Source organism: Triturus cristatus, chromosome 4_2 (assembly GCF_964204655.1).
Source record: "Triturus cristatus chromosome 4_2, aTriCri1.1, whole genome shotgun sequence".
Classification (NCBI taxonomy): domain Eukaryota; kingdom Metazoa; phylum Chordata; class Amphibia; order Caudata; family Salamandridae; genus Triturus; species Triturus cristatus.
In genome coordinates, this window is record NC_140586.1 from 900,435,588 (window position 1) to 900,454,827 (window position 19,240).

The 19,240-nt window shown below is 50.8% G+C and overlaps 1 protein-coding gene across 6 annotated transcripts in view; it reads right to left on the reverse strand.

Moving 5' to 3' along the window:
- PTPRF (protein tyrosine phosphatase receptor type F) overlaps positions 1–19,240 on the reverse strand; it is a 746,312-nt gene that overhangs the window by 264,308 nt on the left and 462,764 nt on the right. The window lies entirely within an intron of this gene.

The window sequence follows — 19,240 nt, forward strand, 5'->3', positions numbered from 1 at the left end:
GGTGCAGTACGAGAGGAGCAGACAGAAGATTGTGTTCCAACCTTGGAGGCACAGGAAATAAATTAGTTCACAGTGGCCCCGGGGGCCCAGAAACAAACACGGGCACTCAGAGCAGGGGCGTGAGATAAATGAGAGCAGATCGCCCCCAGGGGCCTGGAACACACACTGCGGCTCGGCGCAGCACCGACTGCCGAGGCCTGACTTTGACCACGGTGCAGCGACGGCAGCCATGATGGATGCGCTGGTGGCACCGCCAGGGCTGGGGGGGGGGGGGGGGGGAGGGGGGGCAGGGCACCATCGCGCATAAGGAAAATGGAAGCTTCAACCCCCCTCTACCCACTTACCGGGGCTTCTAGGGAGCAACGAGACAGAAAAACAACACTATCTATCCTTCGCTGGTGCGATGGGCCAAAGACGAGTACAGACAGCCAAGCTTGAAAACACTGCATCGGGCCCGCGAGCAACGGACACTAAATTATTCGAAGAACCCAGACCATAGAAGCAGGGCTCTAGGATTGAAGGGTTTTTTTTGTATTTATTTTCATCTTTATTTGCCATATTTTCCTTATTTGTTTTCTATCCGTATTTATTTTTAATTTGGCAAAATATTATGCTGCAACTAGTATATTTTCACATTTAACTGCTAAGTACATCCTTGTATCTGAAAGTCTCAGTGCATTCTTCCTGCGTCTATTAGTCTGAATAAAACATATCTCTCTAAGCTCCATTAGGGAGTAAAGTTACTCTCATAACCTTGTATCCCTTCAGGATTATTGGCAGCAGAGAAAGGCGCTGAAAAGTTTCACATTTCTGTACTTCTCCATTTTTTAAAAGTAAAAAGATAGGGAATCCGATCGTTCCCATCTGTGTTTCTGTAAAATATACTGAGCCCTTGTGACTTACATTCGATTACGGTTCTCGGTTTTATGGTATTTATTTTCTCCTTTTTCCTTTCTGACATTATCTCCTTCCACCCTCACACTCTCGCTTTTCTTCCTCTCTTGCGGTTTACCTCGAGCCCCTCTTGCTCTTCCTTGATTTCCGCTCACCAGCCCCATCTTCCCCTTCCCCCTCCTCTCACCCCCTTGCCTAAGCTCTCCTCATCCTCCGGTGTTCGCCACCTCTCACGCCCTCCTCCCCGCGCCTACGTCCGCCCCGTCTCCCGGGGACAGAGAAGGCGCTTGGAGTATTCTCCGCTTTTGTCTTCGAGAGTCTGATGCACCGGGTGGGAGAGGAGGGCTGCGCCTTTGAACTCCACCTGTCAATCACCAGGTGAGTGGGCGGGAAGGTGTATGCGACCGGAAGAGGTTGGACCACGTGAAGTGAACTCAGCAGTGCGTCTAGCTGACAACAAGAGCTCATTTAATCAAGGCTGGAGCATTTAAATTGAAGCTTCAGAGTGCATGGGGGCCATTTGGGGCCTCTGAGTCGCAAACACGCATCCAGAAAAATGACGTCCCTGTAGCCTCATATCAAACAATAAATGTATGTTCTTGCATTTATGAAGCACGGGCACAAACTAGTTTGCCATGGATAACACATTTAACCATATTGGGAAGCTGGGATTAAAAGTGCCTTATTTCGGTTTCCCAAGTTTGCAGTTTTTCCACTGGATCGCATCCTGACATCGGAGGCGACCCTTGCAGGACAGATAACACTAGGGGTGGGGGACACGGGAAGACGTGGGTACGGGGGACAGATGTCCGCTCAGCTGGGCTGGCCAAAGAACGCAAACATCTAACATTAATAGCAATGGAAGCGGAAGTGCTAAAGGGTAACTATTAAGGAACAGAGGGTCCTTGGGGAAACTTTCAAGCAGACTTAAACGAAGGGGTTCCAAAAAGCAGGTCGTGAGATTTTTGGGGGCAGGAGTGTGTTTTGGGAGGATCAGAGATAAATACGGCTGAGTTTAACTGCTCTCTGAGGACCGAGAAAGTAAAGCCTCCCGAGGGGGCTCTTCCAGTCCGAGGGCCAGCAGGATCAGGCAGGAGTACCCCAGGAGTATGAGTGGAAATGTAGCTCCTGAACCTGTGCAGGATGATTGGGGGTCCTCTCCTCAGGTCAGCACGAAAGGAGAGGTAAAGGCACCCAGAGCGGGTTCCGGGGCCACATGGAGGGAGAGCCAGGTCTGCAGAAATGTGGTAAAGGCTTCAGAGTCGCAGAATGTCTCCTTCGGCCCTACAACCGGATGCGGGCGCTCTAACCAATCAGTCATTTTTTAAGCCCGACTATTCACCCCAGAGGGTATCCAGGCGCTGTGGTCTCATGGGACTTAGTCAAAGAGCCGGCTCTTGAGTCACTTTCTGAATTCCACGAGAGAGGGAGACGTTCTCAGAGGTAGTGGTAGGGCGTTCCAGGACTTGGCGGCGAGGTAGGAGAAGGAGCGACCTGCATTGTGGCTTCGGCGCAGGCAGGGAGTGTGCGCGAGTGCAGAATAGCGCAGGTGTCTGGCGGGTTGGTACTGGAAGTCAGTCCGGGTAAAATGGTTGCCGGTGTCCCTGCTTTCTGTAATCTGGGAGGGGTGGGGGTGAGGACAGGGAGACTTTCCTTCAGCATCTGAAGATGTCAGCTGGGGGTTGATGGAACTTGAATTGTGCCTAAAAGGAATTCCGTCTGGTGTTCAACAATGAGACCAAAAGGCGGACCTCAAGACCAGGCTCTTCGGAATAACTCAGCATTTAGTCTGATCCACTGCACCCCTCCACAGCGCCTTGAGACCCTCACTGGTGAGTGGCCGTGCTTTACAATCCCCGATTGATTGAGGAGTGGCAGAGTAAGAGTATAAACAAATGATTGCCAGAGTAAGAGTACACACAGAGGAGTGGCAGAGTAAGAGTATAAACAAATGATTGCCAGAGTAAGAGTACACACAGAGGAGTGGTAGAGTAAGAGCATACACAGAGAGGAGTGGCAGAGTAAGAGTATACACAGAGGAGTGGCAGAGTAAGAGCATACACTGAGAGGAGTGGCAGAGTAAGAGCATACACAGAGAGGAGTGACAGAGTAAGAGCATACACAGAGGAGTGGCAGAGTAAGAGTATACACTGAGAGGAGTGGCAGAGTAAGAGCATTCACAGAGAGGAGTGACAGAGTAAGAGTATACACAGAGGAGTGGCAGAGTAAGAGCATACATAGAGAGGAGTGGCAGAGTAAGAGCATACACAGAGTAGTGGTAGAGTAAGAGTATACACTGAGAGGAGTGGCAGAGTAAGAGCATACACAGAGAGGAGTGACAGAGTAAGAGCATACACAGAGGAGTGGCAGAGTAAGAGTATACACTGAGAGGAGTGGCAGAGTAAGAGCATACACAGAGAGGAGTGGCAGAGTAAGAGCATACACAGAGAGGAGTGGCAGAGTAAGAGCATACACAGAGAGGAGTGGCAGAGTAAGAGTATACACAGAGGAGTGGCAGAGTAAGAGCATACATAGAGAGGAGTGGCAGAGTAAGAGCATACACAGAGAGGAGTGGCAGAGTAAGAGTATACACAGAGAGGAGTGGCAGAGTAAGAGTATACACTGAGAGGAGTGGCAGAGTAAGAGTATACACAGAGAGGAGTGGCAGAGTAAGGGCATACACAGAGGAGTGGCAGAGTAAGAGCATACACAGAGAGGAGTGGCAGAGTAAGAGCATACACAGAGAGGAGTGGCAGAGTAAGAGTATACACAGAGGAGTGGCAGAGTAAGAGCATACACAGAGAGGAGTGACAGAGTAAGAGTATACACAGAGGAGTGGCAGAGTAAGAGCATACATAGAGAGGAGTGGCAGAGTAAGAGCATACACAGAGAGGAGTGGCAGAGTAAGAGTATACTCAGAGGAGTGACAGAGTAAGAGTATACACAGAGGAGTGGTAGAGTAAGAGCATACACAGAGAGGAGTGGCAGAGTAAGAGCATACACAGAGTAGTGGTAGAGTAAGAGTATACACTGAGAGGAGTGGCAGAGTAAGAGCATACACAGAGAGGAGTGACAGAGTAAGAGCATACACAGAGGAGTGGCAGAGTAAGAGTATACATAGAGAGGAGTGGCAGAGTAAGAGCATACACAGAGAGGAGTGGCAGAGTAAGAGCATACACAGAGAGGAGTGGCAGAGTAAGAGTATACACTGAGAGGAGTGGCAGAGTAAGAGTATACACAGAGAGGAGTGGCAGAGTAAGAGCATACACAGAGGAGTGGCAGAGTAAGAGTATACACTGAGAGGAGTGGCAGAGTAAGAGCATACACAGAGAGGAGTTACAGAGTAAGAGTATACACAGAGGAGTGGCAGAGTAAGAGCATACATAGAGAGGAGTGGCAGAGTAAGAGCATACACAGAGAGGAGTGGCAGAGTAAGAGTATACACTGAGAGGAGTGGCAGAGTAAGAGCATACACAGAGAGGAGTGACAGAGTAAGAGTATACACAGAGGAGTGGCAGAGTAAGAGTATACACTGAGAGGAGTGGCAGAGTAAGAGTATACACAGAGAGGAGTGGCAGAGTAAGGGCATACACAGAGGAGTGGCAGAGTAAGAGCATACACAGAGAGGAGTGGCAGAGTAAGAGCATACACAGAGAGGAGTGGCAGAGTAAGAGTATACACAGAGGAGTGGCAGAGTAAGAGCATACACAGAGAGGAGTGACAGAATAAGAGTATACACAGAGGAGTGGCAGAGTAAGAGCATACATAGAGAGGAGTGGCAGAGTAAGAGCATACACAGAGAGGAGTGGCAGAGTAAGAGTATACTCAGAGGAGTGACAGAGTAAGAGTATACACAGAGGAGTGGTAGAGTAAGAGCATACACAGAGAGGAGTGGCAGAGTAAGAGCATACACAGAGTAGTGGTAGAGTAAGAGTATACACTGAGAGGAGTGGCAGAGTAAGAGCATACACAGAGAGGAGTGACAGAGTAAGAGCATACACAGAGGAGTGGCAGAGTAAGAGTATACATAGAGAGGAGTGGCAGAGTAAGAGCATACACAGAGAGGAGTGGCAGAGTAAGAGCATACACAGAGAGGAGTGGCAGAGTAAGAGTATACACTGAGAGGAGTGGCAGAGTAAGAGTATACACAGAGAGGAGTGGCAGAGTAAGAGCATACACAGAGGAGTGGCAGAGTAAGAGTATACACTGAGAGGAGTGGCAGAATAAGAGCATACACAGAGAGGAGTGACAGAGTAAGAGTATACACAGAGGAGTGGCAGAGTAAGAGCATACATAGAGAGGAGTGGCAGAGTAAGAGCATACACAGAGAGGAGTGGCAGAGTAAGAGTATACACTGAGAGGAGTGGCAGAGTAAGAGCATACACAGAGGAGTGACAGAGTAAGAGTATACACAGAGGAGTGGCAGAGTAAGAGCATACATAGAGAGGAGTGGCAGAGTAAGAGCATACACAGAGAGGAGTGGCAGAGTAAGAGTATACTCAGAGGAGTGACAGAGTAAGAGTATACACAGAGGAGTGACAGAGTAAGAGCATACACAGAAAGGAGTGGCAGAGTAAGAGTATACACTGAGAGGAGTGGCAGAGTAAGAGTATACACAGAGAGGAGTGGCAGAGTAAGAGTATACACTGAGAGGAGTGGCAGAGTAAGAGTATACACAGAGAGGAGTGGCAGAGTAAGAGCATACACAGAGGAGTGGCAGAGTAAGAGTATACACTGAGAGGAGTGGCAGAGTAAGAGCATACACAGAGAGGAGTGACAGAGTAAGAGTATACACAGAGGAGTGGCAGAGTAAGAGCATACATAGAGAGGAGTGGCAGAGTAAGAGCATACACAGAGAGGAGTGGCAGAGTAAGAGTATACACTGAGAGGAGTGGCAGAGTAAGAGCATACACAGAGAGGAGTGACAGAGTAAGAGTATACACAGAGGAGTGGCAGAGTAAGAGCATACATAGAGAGGAGTGGCAGAGTAAGAGCATACATAGAGAGGAGTGGCAGAGTAAGAGCATACACAGAGAGGAGTGGCAGAGTAAGAGTATACACAGAGGAGTGACAGAGTAAGAGCATACACAGAGAGGAGTGGCAGAGTAAGAGCATACACAGAGAGGAGTGGCAGAGTAAGAGCATACACAGAGTAGTGGTAGAGTAAGAGTATACACAGAGGAGTGGCAGAGTAAGAGCATACACAGAGAGGAGTGGCAGAGTAAGAGCATACACAGAGAGGAGTGGCAGAGTAAGAGTATAAACAAATGAGTGGCAGAGTGTAAGTACACACAGAGGAGTGGCAGAGTAAGAATACACAGAGGAGTGGCAGAGTAAGAGTATAAACAAATGATTGCCAGAGTAAGAGTACACACAGAGGAGTGGTAGAGTAAGAGTATACACTGAGAGGAGTGGCAGAGTATGAGTACACACAGAGAGGAGTGGCAGAGTAAGAGTATACTCAGAGGAGTGACAGAGTAAGAGTATACGCAGAGAGGAGTGGCAGAGTAAGAGTATACACTGAGAGGAGTGGCAGAGTAAGAGCATACACAGAGTAGTGGCAGAGTAAGAGTATAAACAAATGAGTGGCAGAGTGTAAGTACACACAGAGGAGTGGCAGAGTAAGAGAATACACAGAGGAGTGGCAGAGTAAGAGTATACTCAGAGGAGTGACAGAGTAAGAGTATACACAGAGAGGAGTGGTAGAGTAAGAGTATACTCAGAGGAGTGACAGAGTAAGAGTATACGCAGAGAGGAGTGGCAGAGTAAGAGTATACACAGAGAGGAGTGGCAGAGTAAGAGCATACACAGAGAGGAGTGGCAGAGTAAGAGCATACACAGAGGAGTGGCAAAGTAAGAGTATAAACAAATGAGTGGCAGAGTGTAAGTATACAGAGAGGAGTGGTAGAGTAAGAGTATACACAGAGGAGTGGCAGAGTAAGAAAATACACAGAGGAGTGGCAGAGTAAGAGCATACACAGAGGAGTGGCAGAGTAAGAGCATACACAGAGGAGTGGCAGAGTAAGAGAATACACAGAGGAGTGGCAGAGTAAGAGTATACTCAGAGGAGTGACAGAGTAAGAGTATACACAGAGAGGAGTGGTAGAGTAAGAGTATACTCAGAGGAGTGACAGAGTAAGAGTATACGCAGAGAGGAGTGGCAGAGTAAGAGTATACACAGAGAGGAGTGGCAGAGTAAGAGCATACACAGAGAGGAGTGGCAGAGTAAGAGCATACACAGAGGAGTGGCAAAGTAAGAGTATAAACAAATGAGTGGCAGAGTGTAAGTATACAGAGAGGAGTGGTAGAGTAAGAGTATACACAGAGGAGTGGCAGAGTAAGAAAATACACAGAGGAGTGGCAGAGTAAGAGCATACACAGAGGAGTGGCAGAGTAAGAGCATACACAGAGGAGTGGCAGAGTAAGAGAATACACAGAGGAGTGGCAGAGTAAGAAGTACACACATAGGGGCGTGGCAGACAGAAGTAGTTGCCTCATCAGGGCTCATTTCTCAGTGTCGTCTGTGCCCGCACCTACACCTCCCTCTCACTGATGAGTGCCAGGCCGTCTGCCAGCTGAGCCCCACCGCTCTCCTCATGTAGGGGAGCGCCATCAAGGAACAGCACTATGTTTACACATCCAGGAGTCACCTGGGAGAATGCTTTTCAGTTCCGCTGACTCGGGCGCCTCTCTGGGGACCCGTGTGCTGAGCGCGAGCGCACACCTGTCCCCAACCATTAGGGCTGCTGAAGGGAATCTTCTAGAACAAGTATAACCCGCTGGGCGGCGCTCTTTGTATCCTCATGAATGGATTAAAGAGTAGTCTCAAAAAGTCTTACACACAGCTAGGTATATTTAGACTGGTAGAGATTGCCATAAAAACAGGGGCACATGCAGGTAGACACAGATCGGATAGACATGCAGACAAACAGCCAGGCAAGGTAGCCCAGGAGGGGAAAGCACAGCTACACTAAGAGCATAGTAAGTACGGGGAGAGAGAGAGCTGTACAGCTGGTGGGTAGATTGATGGGCAGAGAGAGACATCAATCCATTTTAGAGATGGCTCTTGTCCCGCTGCCAGCCCATTGTCCCGCATTTTGCGTACGCACCACATTTAGGTTCTCACAGGAGAAACAACTTTCACTCTTCCAACCCATTGTGGACTGCAAAAGAGATACCTATTGGTGCCTGGGATGAGTAGCTGTGACACAGTAGGGGGTGGCCGCAGCACAGCAGGGGGGGCAGCCGCGGCACAGCAGGGGGGGCAGCTGCGGCACAGCAGGGGGGGCAGCCGCGGCACAGCAGGGGGGGCAGCCGCGGCACAGCAGGGGGGGGGCAGCCGCGGCACAGCAAGGGGGGGCAGCCGCGGCACAGCAAGGGGGGGCAGCCGCGGCACAGCAAGGGGGGGCAGCCGCGGCACAGCAGGGGGGGCAGCCGCGGCACAGCAGGGGGGGCAGCCGCGGCACAGCAGGGGGGGCAGCCGCGGCACAGCAGGGGGGGCAGCCGCGGCACAGCAGGGGGGGCAGCCGCGGCACAGCAGGGGGGGCAGCCGCGGCACAGCAGGGGGGGCAGCCGCGGCACAGCAGGGGGCTATCCAAGGCAGCTTCAGGAGCAGGCCTAGCTGTTAAGATGCAGATCTAGCCACCAGGCAGTACCCAGTGCTGAATGTATGAGAGCCATGCTGGGTACTGGTCCTGGAAGTGTGTCCATGGTGTGAATTTCTTTCATTAAGCCGCTCTTAAGACACAGGGAAAGTACAGTTTGCGCAGATAAACAGATTGTTAAAGTAGAAGACCCGAGACTGCAGCACACGGACACTGCAAAGGCGATAGATTTACAACCAACCAGAAGGCTTTGCACTTCTCTGTCCAAGTTAATTCCATTTTTAACCACATGCTTATTTATCAATATACATTGATTATGGACACTCCAAATCCTGCCAAAATGGGAGCGGGGTGTACTTTCAGAAAGCGAGTGTCCCAGAGCACACCATTTGGCTAAAGGGAGGCCGGGATTAAAAACGGTCTCCCGGTTCTGAGTTTCCAACTCGCCCAATAGACCACAACTGTGGCGGCACGGATTCTGGTGGCAAGGCCCAGCGAGGGGCTGCCCTTCCCAGTGCGCTGCGGGCGCGCCCGGCGGTTCATGGCATCATATCCAAGAGAAGTGGTTCCGCTGCGATCAGTTATCGATCGCTAAAACATGGTCCTGAGGCAGTGGGCGGTGACAGCAGGACGTGTGGTAAACACCTACATTTACCATTAATGTCTCAAAACCGAAGCCTGTTTAACTCCACTCGGATACCAGAACTGTCCCTTAAAGTTGTCTCTCTAAACTTGCAGCGGCGAGCGGGCCTGGCTCACTCCCGGAGGGGGCAGCGGCGAGCGGGCCTGGCTCACTCCCGGAGGGGGCAGCGGCGAGCGGGCCTGGCTCACTCCCGGAGGGGGCAGCGGCGAGCGGGCCTGGCTCACTCCCGGAGGGGGCAGCGGCGAGCGGACCTGGCTCACTCCCGGAGGGGGCAGCGGCGAGCAGACCTGGCTCACTCCCGGAGGGGGCAGCGGCGAGCGGACCTGGCTCACTCCCGGAGGGGGCAGCGGCGAGCGGACCTGGCTCACTCCCGGAGGGGGCAGCGGCGAGCGGACCTGGCTCACTCCCGGAGGGGGCAAGGGGGTTAGAACCCAAATACCGTACGAACTTGTAATTACATTTGATAAACTCAATATCTGGCGGAGCTACATCTGTTAAGAGGGCCTGCTTCAGCGGAGGAGATTTATAATGAAACCCAAACACTGCACATGCCAGCCTCGGCCCCTGCGCTCCCAAACAAAGGTGTCCTGGTGTCTCCGCGCATGCAATGTGCCACCACTGCGCAAAGTGCCCTGAGAAGTGATCCTGGAAAGCTAGCCGCCCTAAGAGACAGGCAGAGAGAGAACCATGGCCGGACTGGTCAGCCGAGCAAGTGGGTAATCCCCGGGAGCTGGAGCCCCAGGAGGCCCGTTTCAACACTTGGAGGCCGGTTTTTTGGAGGCAACCCTACAGACATGCAGGCACAGAAGCAGGTGGGCAGACAGAATGCCAACCTGCGACCAACAGGTGGCACACAGCTCTGTAAAGAGGTGTGTGCCACCACAGCCAGCCCTGGAAACGAGGTTTAACAAGCAGCAGATATCCCACACTGTGGCAAGTAAACAACTGAAAGAAATGATGTACAGTGCCCTGGATGACGTGCACACCCCCCAGCAGAGCCTGTCAGACTGCCTTTCACCCCACCCATGGTGACGGAGGCGAACACCGGGCCTCCTGCGGTGCTGCCCCCCACCCACCGGGTATGGCTGCCATCGGAGTCCCTTGATCAGCAGAGCTGACAGGCGCCTGTCAGTCAGACATCTAGAATTCTCTTTGTGCAGGAAAAGCAGCTCCTCGAACACAGGCCCGCATCCCCAGGCGCTGCACCTGTGCTCCCAATTACAGGAGAGCGGAGGGGTCCGCAGGGCAGACGCGGGTGGGCACAACTTCTTGCAAGAGGGCAGCAGGGTGCTGCTGCTGCGCCCAAAACCCTCCCTGCGTGGCGGCTCTCATTTTCAGCATTGGACTTTGACCCCGAGAAAAGAGGAAACGGGAGATTGGAAACAGTGGCAATGGGGGAAAGACTGGCTGAAGCAGAGCCTGCAGGATGACGAACGGAAGTGTGGAGCAGGAAGAAAGAGACAGGAGGTGAATAAAGAGGCATGAGGTGAATAAAGAGGCATGAGGCGCAATCAAGATGAGGTAACCTCGGTATTCATGAGACAAAGAAACAGGAGGTGCAGGAAGAAAGAGACAGGTTAGTATTTATGAGACAAAGTGACAGGAAGTGTAGGGTGCAGGAAGAAAGACTTGAGGTGGAGTCAAGACCAGGCAGCCTTGGTAATGAGATGAAGAAAGGAAGTGTGGGGCACAGGAACAAGGAAGGATGAGGTGGAATCAAGGCCAGACACCCTTGGTCAGGAGATGAAGTGAGGTGGAATCAAGGTAAGGCAGCCTGGGTCATGAGATGAAGTGAGGTGAAATCAGGAAGAGAAAAGGTGCAGGAAGAAAGAAGGATGAGGTGGAATCGAGACCAGACAGCCTTGATCATGAGATGGAGAGAAGTGTGGGGGTGCAGGAACAAAGAAGGATGAGTTGGAACCAAGGCCAGACATCCTTGGTCATGAGATGAAGTGAGGTGGAATCAAGGCCAGGCAGCCTTGGTCATGAGACAAAGAGAGGAAGTGTGGTCACAGGAACAAAGAAGGAGGACTTGGAATCAAGGCCAGGCAGCCTTGGTCATGAGATGAAGTGAGGTGTGGGTCATGAGATGAAGTGAGGTGGAATCAAGGCCAGGGAGCCTTGGTCATGAGATGAAGTGAGGTGGAATCAAGGCCAGGCAGCCTTGGTCATGAGATGAAGTGAGGTGGAATCAAGGCCAGGCAGCCTTGGTCATGAGATGGAGTGGTAGTGTGGGTCATGAGATGGAGTGAGGTGGAATCAAGGCCAGGCAGCCTTGGTCATGAGATGGAGTGGTAGTGTGGGTAATGAGATGAAGTGAGGTGGAATCAAGGCCAGGGAGCCTTGGTCATGAGATGGAGTGGTAGTGTGGGTCATGAGATGAAGTGAGGTGGAATCAAGGCCAGGCAGCCTTGGTCATGAGATGGAGTGGTAGTGTGGGTCATGAGATGAAGTGAGGTGGAATCAAGGCCAGGCAGCCTTGGTCATGAGATGAAGTGAGGTGTGGGTCATGAGATGAAGTGAAGTGGAATCAAGGCCAGGGAGCCTTGGTCATGAGATGGAGTGGTAGTGTGGGTCATGAGATGAAGTGAGGTGGAATCAAGGCCAGGGAGCCTTGGTCATGAGATGAAGTGAGGTGGATTCAAGGCTAGGGAGCCTTGGTCATGAGATGGAGTGGTAGTGTGGGTCATGAGAAGAAGTGAGGTGGAATCAAGGCCAGGGAGCCTTGGTCATGAGATGAAGTGAGGTGGATTCAAGGCCAGGCAGCCTTGGTCATGAGATGGAGTGGTAGTGTGGGTCATGAGATGAAGTGAGGTGGAATCAAGGCCAGGCAGCCTTGGTCATGAGATGGAGTGGTAGTGTGGGTCATGAGATGAAGTGAGGTGGAATCAAGGCCAGGCAGCCTTGGTCATGAGATGGAGTGGCAGTGTGGGGTGCAGGAATGAAGACTAATCAGCCTTGTGCAACAAGCTCCTAAGAAAGTAAGAACTGCTCTTCACCCTGCTCCCCCACATTGCGGTGAAACCAGCCTCACTGTTTCGGCACAGATGTGTCGTCAAAGACACTGATGTTCCGATAATGTGGGTACAATAACAGGTAATACGTTCCAGGAGATGCGGACATCTCATGAGAAGTGGCCACGCAGGCAACCTGTGGTCAAAGCTTGAGGGTGTACCCCACCTACAAGCCCCCCAGGGCATTAAGTGGGCTGTGTCCTGCCAGGTCTCATACCGGGCAGTAATTAAAACCCATCTTTGAAACGGGTCCTTATCGGGCACTATACTGTTATCCTTAATTTCCCTGGCAAAAAGACTGATAGATTTTTCAACAATGACTGTAAAAACATTTAAGGTACTGCAAGGCAGTAAAGCAGTCGCCGTTTACATTTCACATGTTTTTCTTCATCTTGAATTCCCCACTAATATGTTTTCTTTTTGAAGGATTTTGTTTCTAAAGATGTTTTTTAATGCAACGAATGACTCTTGTGAAGTGCATACTTTGAACTGAAGCACCTCCTGATGTCAAGGAGAGTCCGGGTTGGGTGTGGTGTTTACAACAGCACATGCTTGAAGGCACTGCAGCTGTGGCACAATGCAGTTTGACATTCTCACAGTGCGGCAGCGGGTCACAGAAATGTACAGACTAGACGCCCATCCAATTATTGGCCTCTCTGCAGAGTGCACAGAATAATCTCATATGTGCTGGTGGTACTTGTGGGAAAGTGGGACATATGCAGATGGAGGATTTAAAAACAGGGTAGGAAGAAAAAGGCCGTAAATGGAATGAACTGACGTAGCTAAAAGAGTGAGAGAGCGCAAAAGAAAGTGGTGCGAATGGGAACAAATGAGTGTCTGAGACACTCTAAAAGCCATTTCCCCTCCACAGACCTTGCTAATGGTTAATTCACAGCCTAGTAATTTAAGAATTTAAATATTTGCTATTCAAATTATTCTCGACAAACGTTTGTGTTCAGTTAACTGATACAGCTAACAAGCATTGGTAAACCAAGAGATCTGGCTTGTTTTAGGTACATATTTTGGTTGCTGTGTGACAAGTTAGGATGCAATAACAGAAAAATCCTAGAAAGGCAGCCAAATGCTGGTCAGGTGGCATGTTGTGTGGAGTTACATGTTTTAGGCCACGCCTCTTGGAAGGGAGTCCTAGTTCAGCTTCTTTGGACTTGCGCCTTTGTGCAAGGACTCCACCTTCTTCACTGAGGTTTACCAAGTACAGCTGCCCTTCGCCTCAAAATGGAAAACCGCTTTATGGGGAGCGCCTCTCTTCAGCCGGTGACCCATCTCAGCAGGCTTACACTCCAGTTAGATTTGCGAGTGAGCTGTTATGCATCTGAAATTAATGAACAAGTTAACAGACTGTCACTCAGCTAATGCTCTTGCAAGGTAGCATAGTGGAGTAATGCACCTGCTGCAGGGATCCAGCAGCGATCAGCAGAGCTGCACTTCATCCTTCCTAGGTCGATGACGTACCGCCTGCCACAAACATGCAGAGAAGCAGGAGATATGCTGGAACAAAACGTCTTATGGACAGCAGAAGGCTGCCTAGCCAGGCACCGGTTTCTGAGCCCCTTTGACTCCCCAGCACCCTTTGCTTTGGTTCAGTGCCCCCCACCCTTGCATTGGAAGCATCCATGGCACCCCATCCCCCTTGCTATTTAGAGCGTTAGTTCTTAACCTGTGGCCCGGGGACCTCTGGGAGGTCCACAAAGCATGCTCAGGAAGTCTGCAACGGCTTAGAAAATTTAAGAACATTTCCAGATTAATAGAATGTACATAAAGAAACAGAGGCGTAGCTGGGGGGGGGGGGGGGGGGGGGGGGAGGGAGACGGTCCGCCCCAGGTGGCACTATTTTCGGGGCGGCGGCCCATTGAGGCAGCCTTTATAATTTATTTGGAGAGTCTGGCTGTCCATGCGTGCCCTCATCGTCTCTCTAGGTTTAAGGAGCCCCTCTTCACCCCAAGCCAGGTCGGGCTGCGCAGTTCTTTGTGCATCCATTATATATGGGTTTCACCAGGCCCTGCTTAGAGCTGGCCGTCGGACTACCCGTGTACACTCACGCGCTGTCAGTAGGGGAGGAGCGCTCGGAAGGTGGCGCTGTAGAGTCCCGGCTACTCCCATGACAGGGTACAGCAACATGCCATCCGGACGCATTCTGAGGCTCGTGCTGCCAAATCTGCCGCAAACGGCGACTGCACCCAATTTAAAAACATAGGTTTCGCGCAAATTGCGCTATCACCCGTGGGTTTCAGTACGCGCAGTTCCCTCCACGTGCTTACCTGGAGGAATGTGCGTGGGTCAAACATTCAAGATATGGGAATACCAGCTCTAATGTATCAACGCATTTCCCGTTATAGTTTGATATCACTCAATGTGCTGTAAATACCATCGCAAAAAGCGTTTCTACACATTGATCTCTATACTGGGGAAATAAAATTGGTGCAAAAACTAGCTGCGGAAATACCATTCCTGTGGGGGAGTGACAGTTTCCATGCAGTGGTGTGCCATTTCAAAGTGCACGTGTACTGAGGCCGCACGTCACTCCACACACAGGATTATCAGTTGTACTGTCTGAAGGGGGCGCCTAGAGTCCACAACCCACACGCTTATAAAGCATGGTCCTTGTAAATCACGACGCACCTGAGGGACAAGCTTTCTAATAAAACTACCAATCTGACAACTTTCACGAACGGCCCCACGGTCACTCACCCATAATGGGTATGCTTTTCCAGCAGTGTCAAGTTTGCACACTAGAACAAAATAAGACCCCATTTGTGTAGTGCCACAATCAAGTGAGATCCCATCTCCCCTAGATTAACGGAGATCTATCCCCACCTCCCTCCAGGCTTCAGACTCAGGCAGATAGGAGCTAGCCAGTGCCAGCGGATAGTGCATTAGCGTGTGTTCACTGCTCCGGGCACCTCCACACCAAGTACTGCAAGGGTGAGTCAAGAACCCGCTCTTCCAGTGGTAGCTGTGGTCGAGCAGGCAAGAATGAGTCCATGAGGTGGTTAGGGCGTTTGACTCGAATACAATGGAACCCAATAGGTAGCCAACCTAATTAAGATGAATGGATAGCAAGTATTTTTGATAACAAATGTCTTTGTCACAGTACAAACCCGAACCCCCTTAGCGCCCAGCAGATACCATTAAGTGAGGACTCAATGCGGCCCTACTGAACTCAGAAGTAATTAGAATCACTATTGTATGGGTAAACGAATGCTGGTGAATGAAAGCCACAGGTAGCCCAGTAGCCACAGGTACTAGGAAGTTAGATTGTTTATTACAAAAATGAGTTCTGCGTACTTCGACCCCCTCCCCCGTACACAAAATACGGGGGAGGGAGTTGAAGTACACAGCCCTCTACAACTGCGAGTTCAGATAGTTAACACTTACTTGCACTAGTTAATAGACCAATCAAAATCTAGCATTCCAATGATACACGTGAGAAATATTTGGGCCCGGAATTTGACAGTGAGGTGAGATTCAAAATTCGAGTCCGAGACTTAAGCTCACACAATCACAGGGCTGCGGATGCCATGGGCGGCAATCTGAGGGATAGCCCCGGGCGCCACAAGCTCTAGCTACGCCTCTGTAAAGAAACCAAATTGAAAATTGTAAGTTCGAAGCCCTAGGGTTTCAATAATGGTTAAGTCGGGGTCCACAGACATCAAAAGGTTAAGAACCACTGCCTTAGAGACTAACCGACAGCCCTCTCTTAGACTCCGACACCCAGGAGCCCCACCTTGAACTGACTCACACACCGCCTTCCTTAGTTTCCAAGAATGCCGCACAAGTTCATTGGCGACCAAGCCCCCAGACAGCACTTTCTTGGACCCCACGAATGTCCCTCAGTCCTCCGAGACTGTCCAGTGGCACTTCATTGGACTCCCCCGCTGCCTGATGAACTTTCACCCCGTGTAGCAGAACAGATCTTCAGGTCTCCCACGAGTTACTCCGATGGCTTCACGTTAGTGCAGAACGTAGCTGCGCGAGGCACAGCGCGGCTGCGCGAGGCACAACGCGGCTGCGCGAGGCACACCGCGGCTGCGCGAGGCACACCGCGGCTGCGCGAGGCACACCGCGGCTGCGCGAGGCACCCCCTGCTGGCCATGGGCTGCGATGGCACTCTGTGATTCCATTTATAACTAAACAAGTGGTGCCATGACGCTCTCTTCTGGCATGTGAACAAGCAGCTATGGCATGGTGCTCTAATGCCCTCACCTGTGCCAGGCGTGTCCTACAGGCAAGCGCCTTGAAACAAGGTATCAAATAGGACGTCAGATTTAGGCGGGAACCTCAACTGTATCAGTCACACACTGCAGAAATATCTCCCCTCCGGCCTCCTTGCCGAAACAACCGCTTTTCGTAAACGACCATCCATGCCGGTTATTTAAATAGTGTTTCATAGTGGGATCGGCCTGTTTCTAAGAACTATCATTGTAGACAAATAATGGAACTCGGTGAAAGGGAGATGAGGAATGCGCCGCCCAGGATCAGTCAGTGTGCTCAGATAGGAGCCATGATTCAAGCAGAGTCACTTTCTACCTCTGTCTGAAGTCCACGCAAACATTTTAAGTAATTTTGGAAAGGAAAGTTCCCTGCCTCTGAGGATGTGGGATCCAGAGCGTTCACAGAGACATTTTAAGGCATGGGGGAGTGGCCAATTGCCCAGGGCCCCCACCTTCCAAGAGGCCCCTGGGAAAATAAACTTTTGGTCTTTCGACTTCTGCCTATTTCTGTATCTTAGCCTTTAACATATAATTCAATATTGTGTAGCCTCATGTGTCTTCAATGAGTTAAAATGGGTAATAAAATTCAAGGTTGTCCCAAACAGGGGTCCCCAATATATTTCGTGCCAAGGGCCCCCAGAGTCCTTTAGACGACACTGACAGAGATGCGCTGAAAGAGGTTATGGTGCATGGGGGCTCAAACCTGAAAATCTTCAGGAGCCTAGAAGCCCCCCCCCCCCCCCGCCCCCCCGGAGTATGGTGGCACCCACACGCTTGAGGTCAATGCACATTCGGCAACGCTAAATTGAGACGTATTAGACGGCAAAGCTAGTTTCATTGTAAAACGTTGGGGTCAGTCAGTCAGTCAGTCCGTCAGTCAGTCAGTCAGTGTGCTGAAGGAGAGCCACAGATGCAGTGATCGACGGTCCGCAAGTAAGGAGTCAACACTATTATTTACAAAAACATTTACGTGGATTTTAATGAATAACGTGAAAACAACTGTTAGGGTAGAGCCCAGACAGTTAGGGGGAGAGGATGTGACCTTACAGCTAGAGCGGTCGACCTCGAAGCTGAGTAACCGGGTTCGAGTCCGGCAGACAGACAACACCCTGTGATTCTAGGCAAAATCACAATCTTCTCGCGCCTCACAAAAATGAATGTGTCCATCTGTAACGCAACTGGTGCTCATGTAAAGTGCTCCGATACCTTAGGGTCAAGTTAGCGCTATATAAAACTCAGAAAAAAAAGTATGCTGCCCGCACTACATCACCAGGTGCTACGTTTATCAGCCTGTAAGAATGAAAGGCCGAGCCTGGGTTTTCTGGGTTTGCACCGTTGTTCTGCAAGGCACATGCAGCTCTTCACAGTAGGGGATGCACCCACTGAGCTAACTCTGCTGAGCTGGATGGTACAGGTGAGTGGTGGGCTGGGCTGTGTATTGTTTGAGATCACATGGGGTGTAAAATAACAGTAGTGGTTGGACAAATGGACCAGCCAGTGAGCGACCACCGGACAAAGCGTCAGGGGGTCTTTGACCAAGACAATACCATATATTTCACGTATATTTCTTGATTAAAACAAGCATAAAAAAATCCTGAACATCATTTGTCAACGACGACTGTCCCCAGCAGGTAACCCACGGTGTACCCCTTCCTGCCCAACTGGCTGGTGGACACCGCGTGTGACCAGCACCTTGACGTCTTCATCAGATGTGAAACGGGGCGGTCAGTGCAACCTGTTTACGTCTGTTCACACCATTGGCCCCAAATATTACCTTATTCCAGCTGCCTGTCTCCATTATTCCCAGGTGATGGTGCATGCGGTTTCCGTGGAAACGGGATGTGGCAGGCGCGCAGGCAGAGATGGCAATTATCCCAATGTTAGGATGACCCTTCGGAGGGGGGGGGGGGAGGAGGGGGCGATCGACCATCCGAGACATCCCTCTACAAGCATGGCGTGCTGTCAGCGCAAGCCCCATCAGTAGTGCTAAGCATGTTTAGCACCTCTGAGGCCTCGGGATAGGGCATGACAAAGGGAAATTTAAGGATTACAAGACACCAGCAATGATGAGTGTCTTGAAATCTGCCCCATGCAGCTGATTTTCAGCCCTTCTCAGGTCTCCACGGGTGTGTGGCCCATAGTGGGATCAGTGGTGGCGGTCTGGAGAGTGAGTATTGATTTCAATACCAGCCAAGCACCTGCTGGTCTTCGGCCCCGCTCTGAGACCAACCAGAACCCTGCGTGTGCCACCATAGGTGTTCTTTGGAGTTTAGCAGCATACCAAATAGCCCCAAGTGATAGCCAGGAACTAAAAAAAAATCTGCTTGGCAAATTCATAGCCATAAAACTGAAGTCTGCCACATGGACCCTTAGGCGCCCATTGTGGTTGCTTACATAGGCATGCTAGCTTAGGCTGGAAGAAATGCTAACAGCGAGCGCCTGATCTTCAAATGACATACAAAGTTGGCTCCTCCCTCTTTCTGGCAGTGCATCCTCAGTAAAGGTTTATATTGAGCTGACATGGCCGCTGTCAAAGTCGGACGTTGTGCTAGCGAGGATCGGCGGTTCAGTTTCCAAGTGCTGGAAATTAATTTGTCCCATTGCACCGTTCATCTGTTTCACCTCACTGCGGATGGTCGCTGCGGTAGAAAGTCAACTAAAGGTTTCGAGTGCATCGAATTCATGAAGCTCAACACAGCACACACATCCTCTCTTTTGGCTGCCTTGGCAGCAGCTATAATCACCGGCACACTGCCATGTGCTTTGCATGCTCACTAGAGACTGAGTTTAAACAATTTTCAGAGATCGTGTTCCTTGCCTCATAAAGTTGATTGAATGAACCGGGTTGATGAC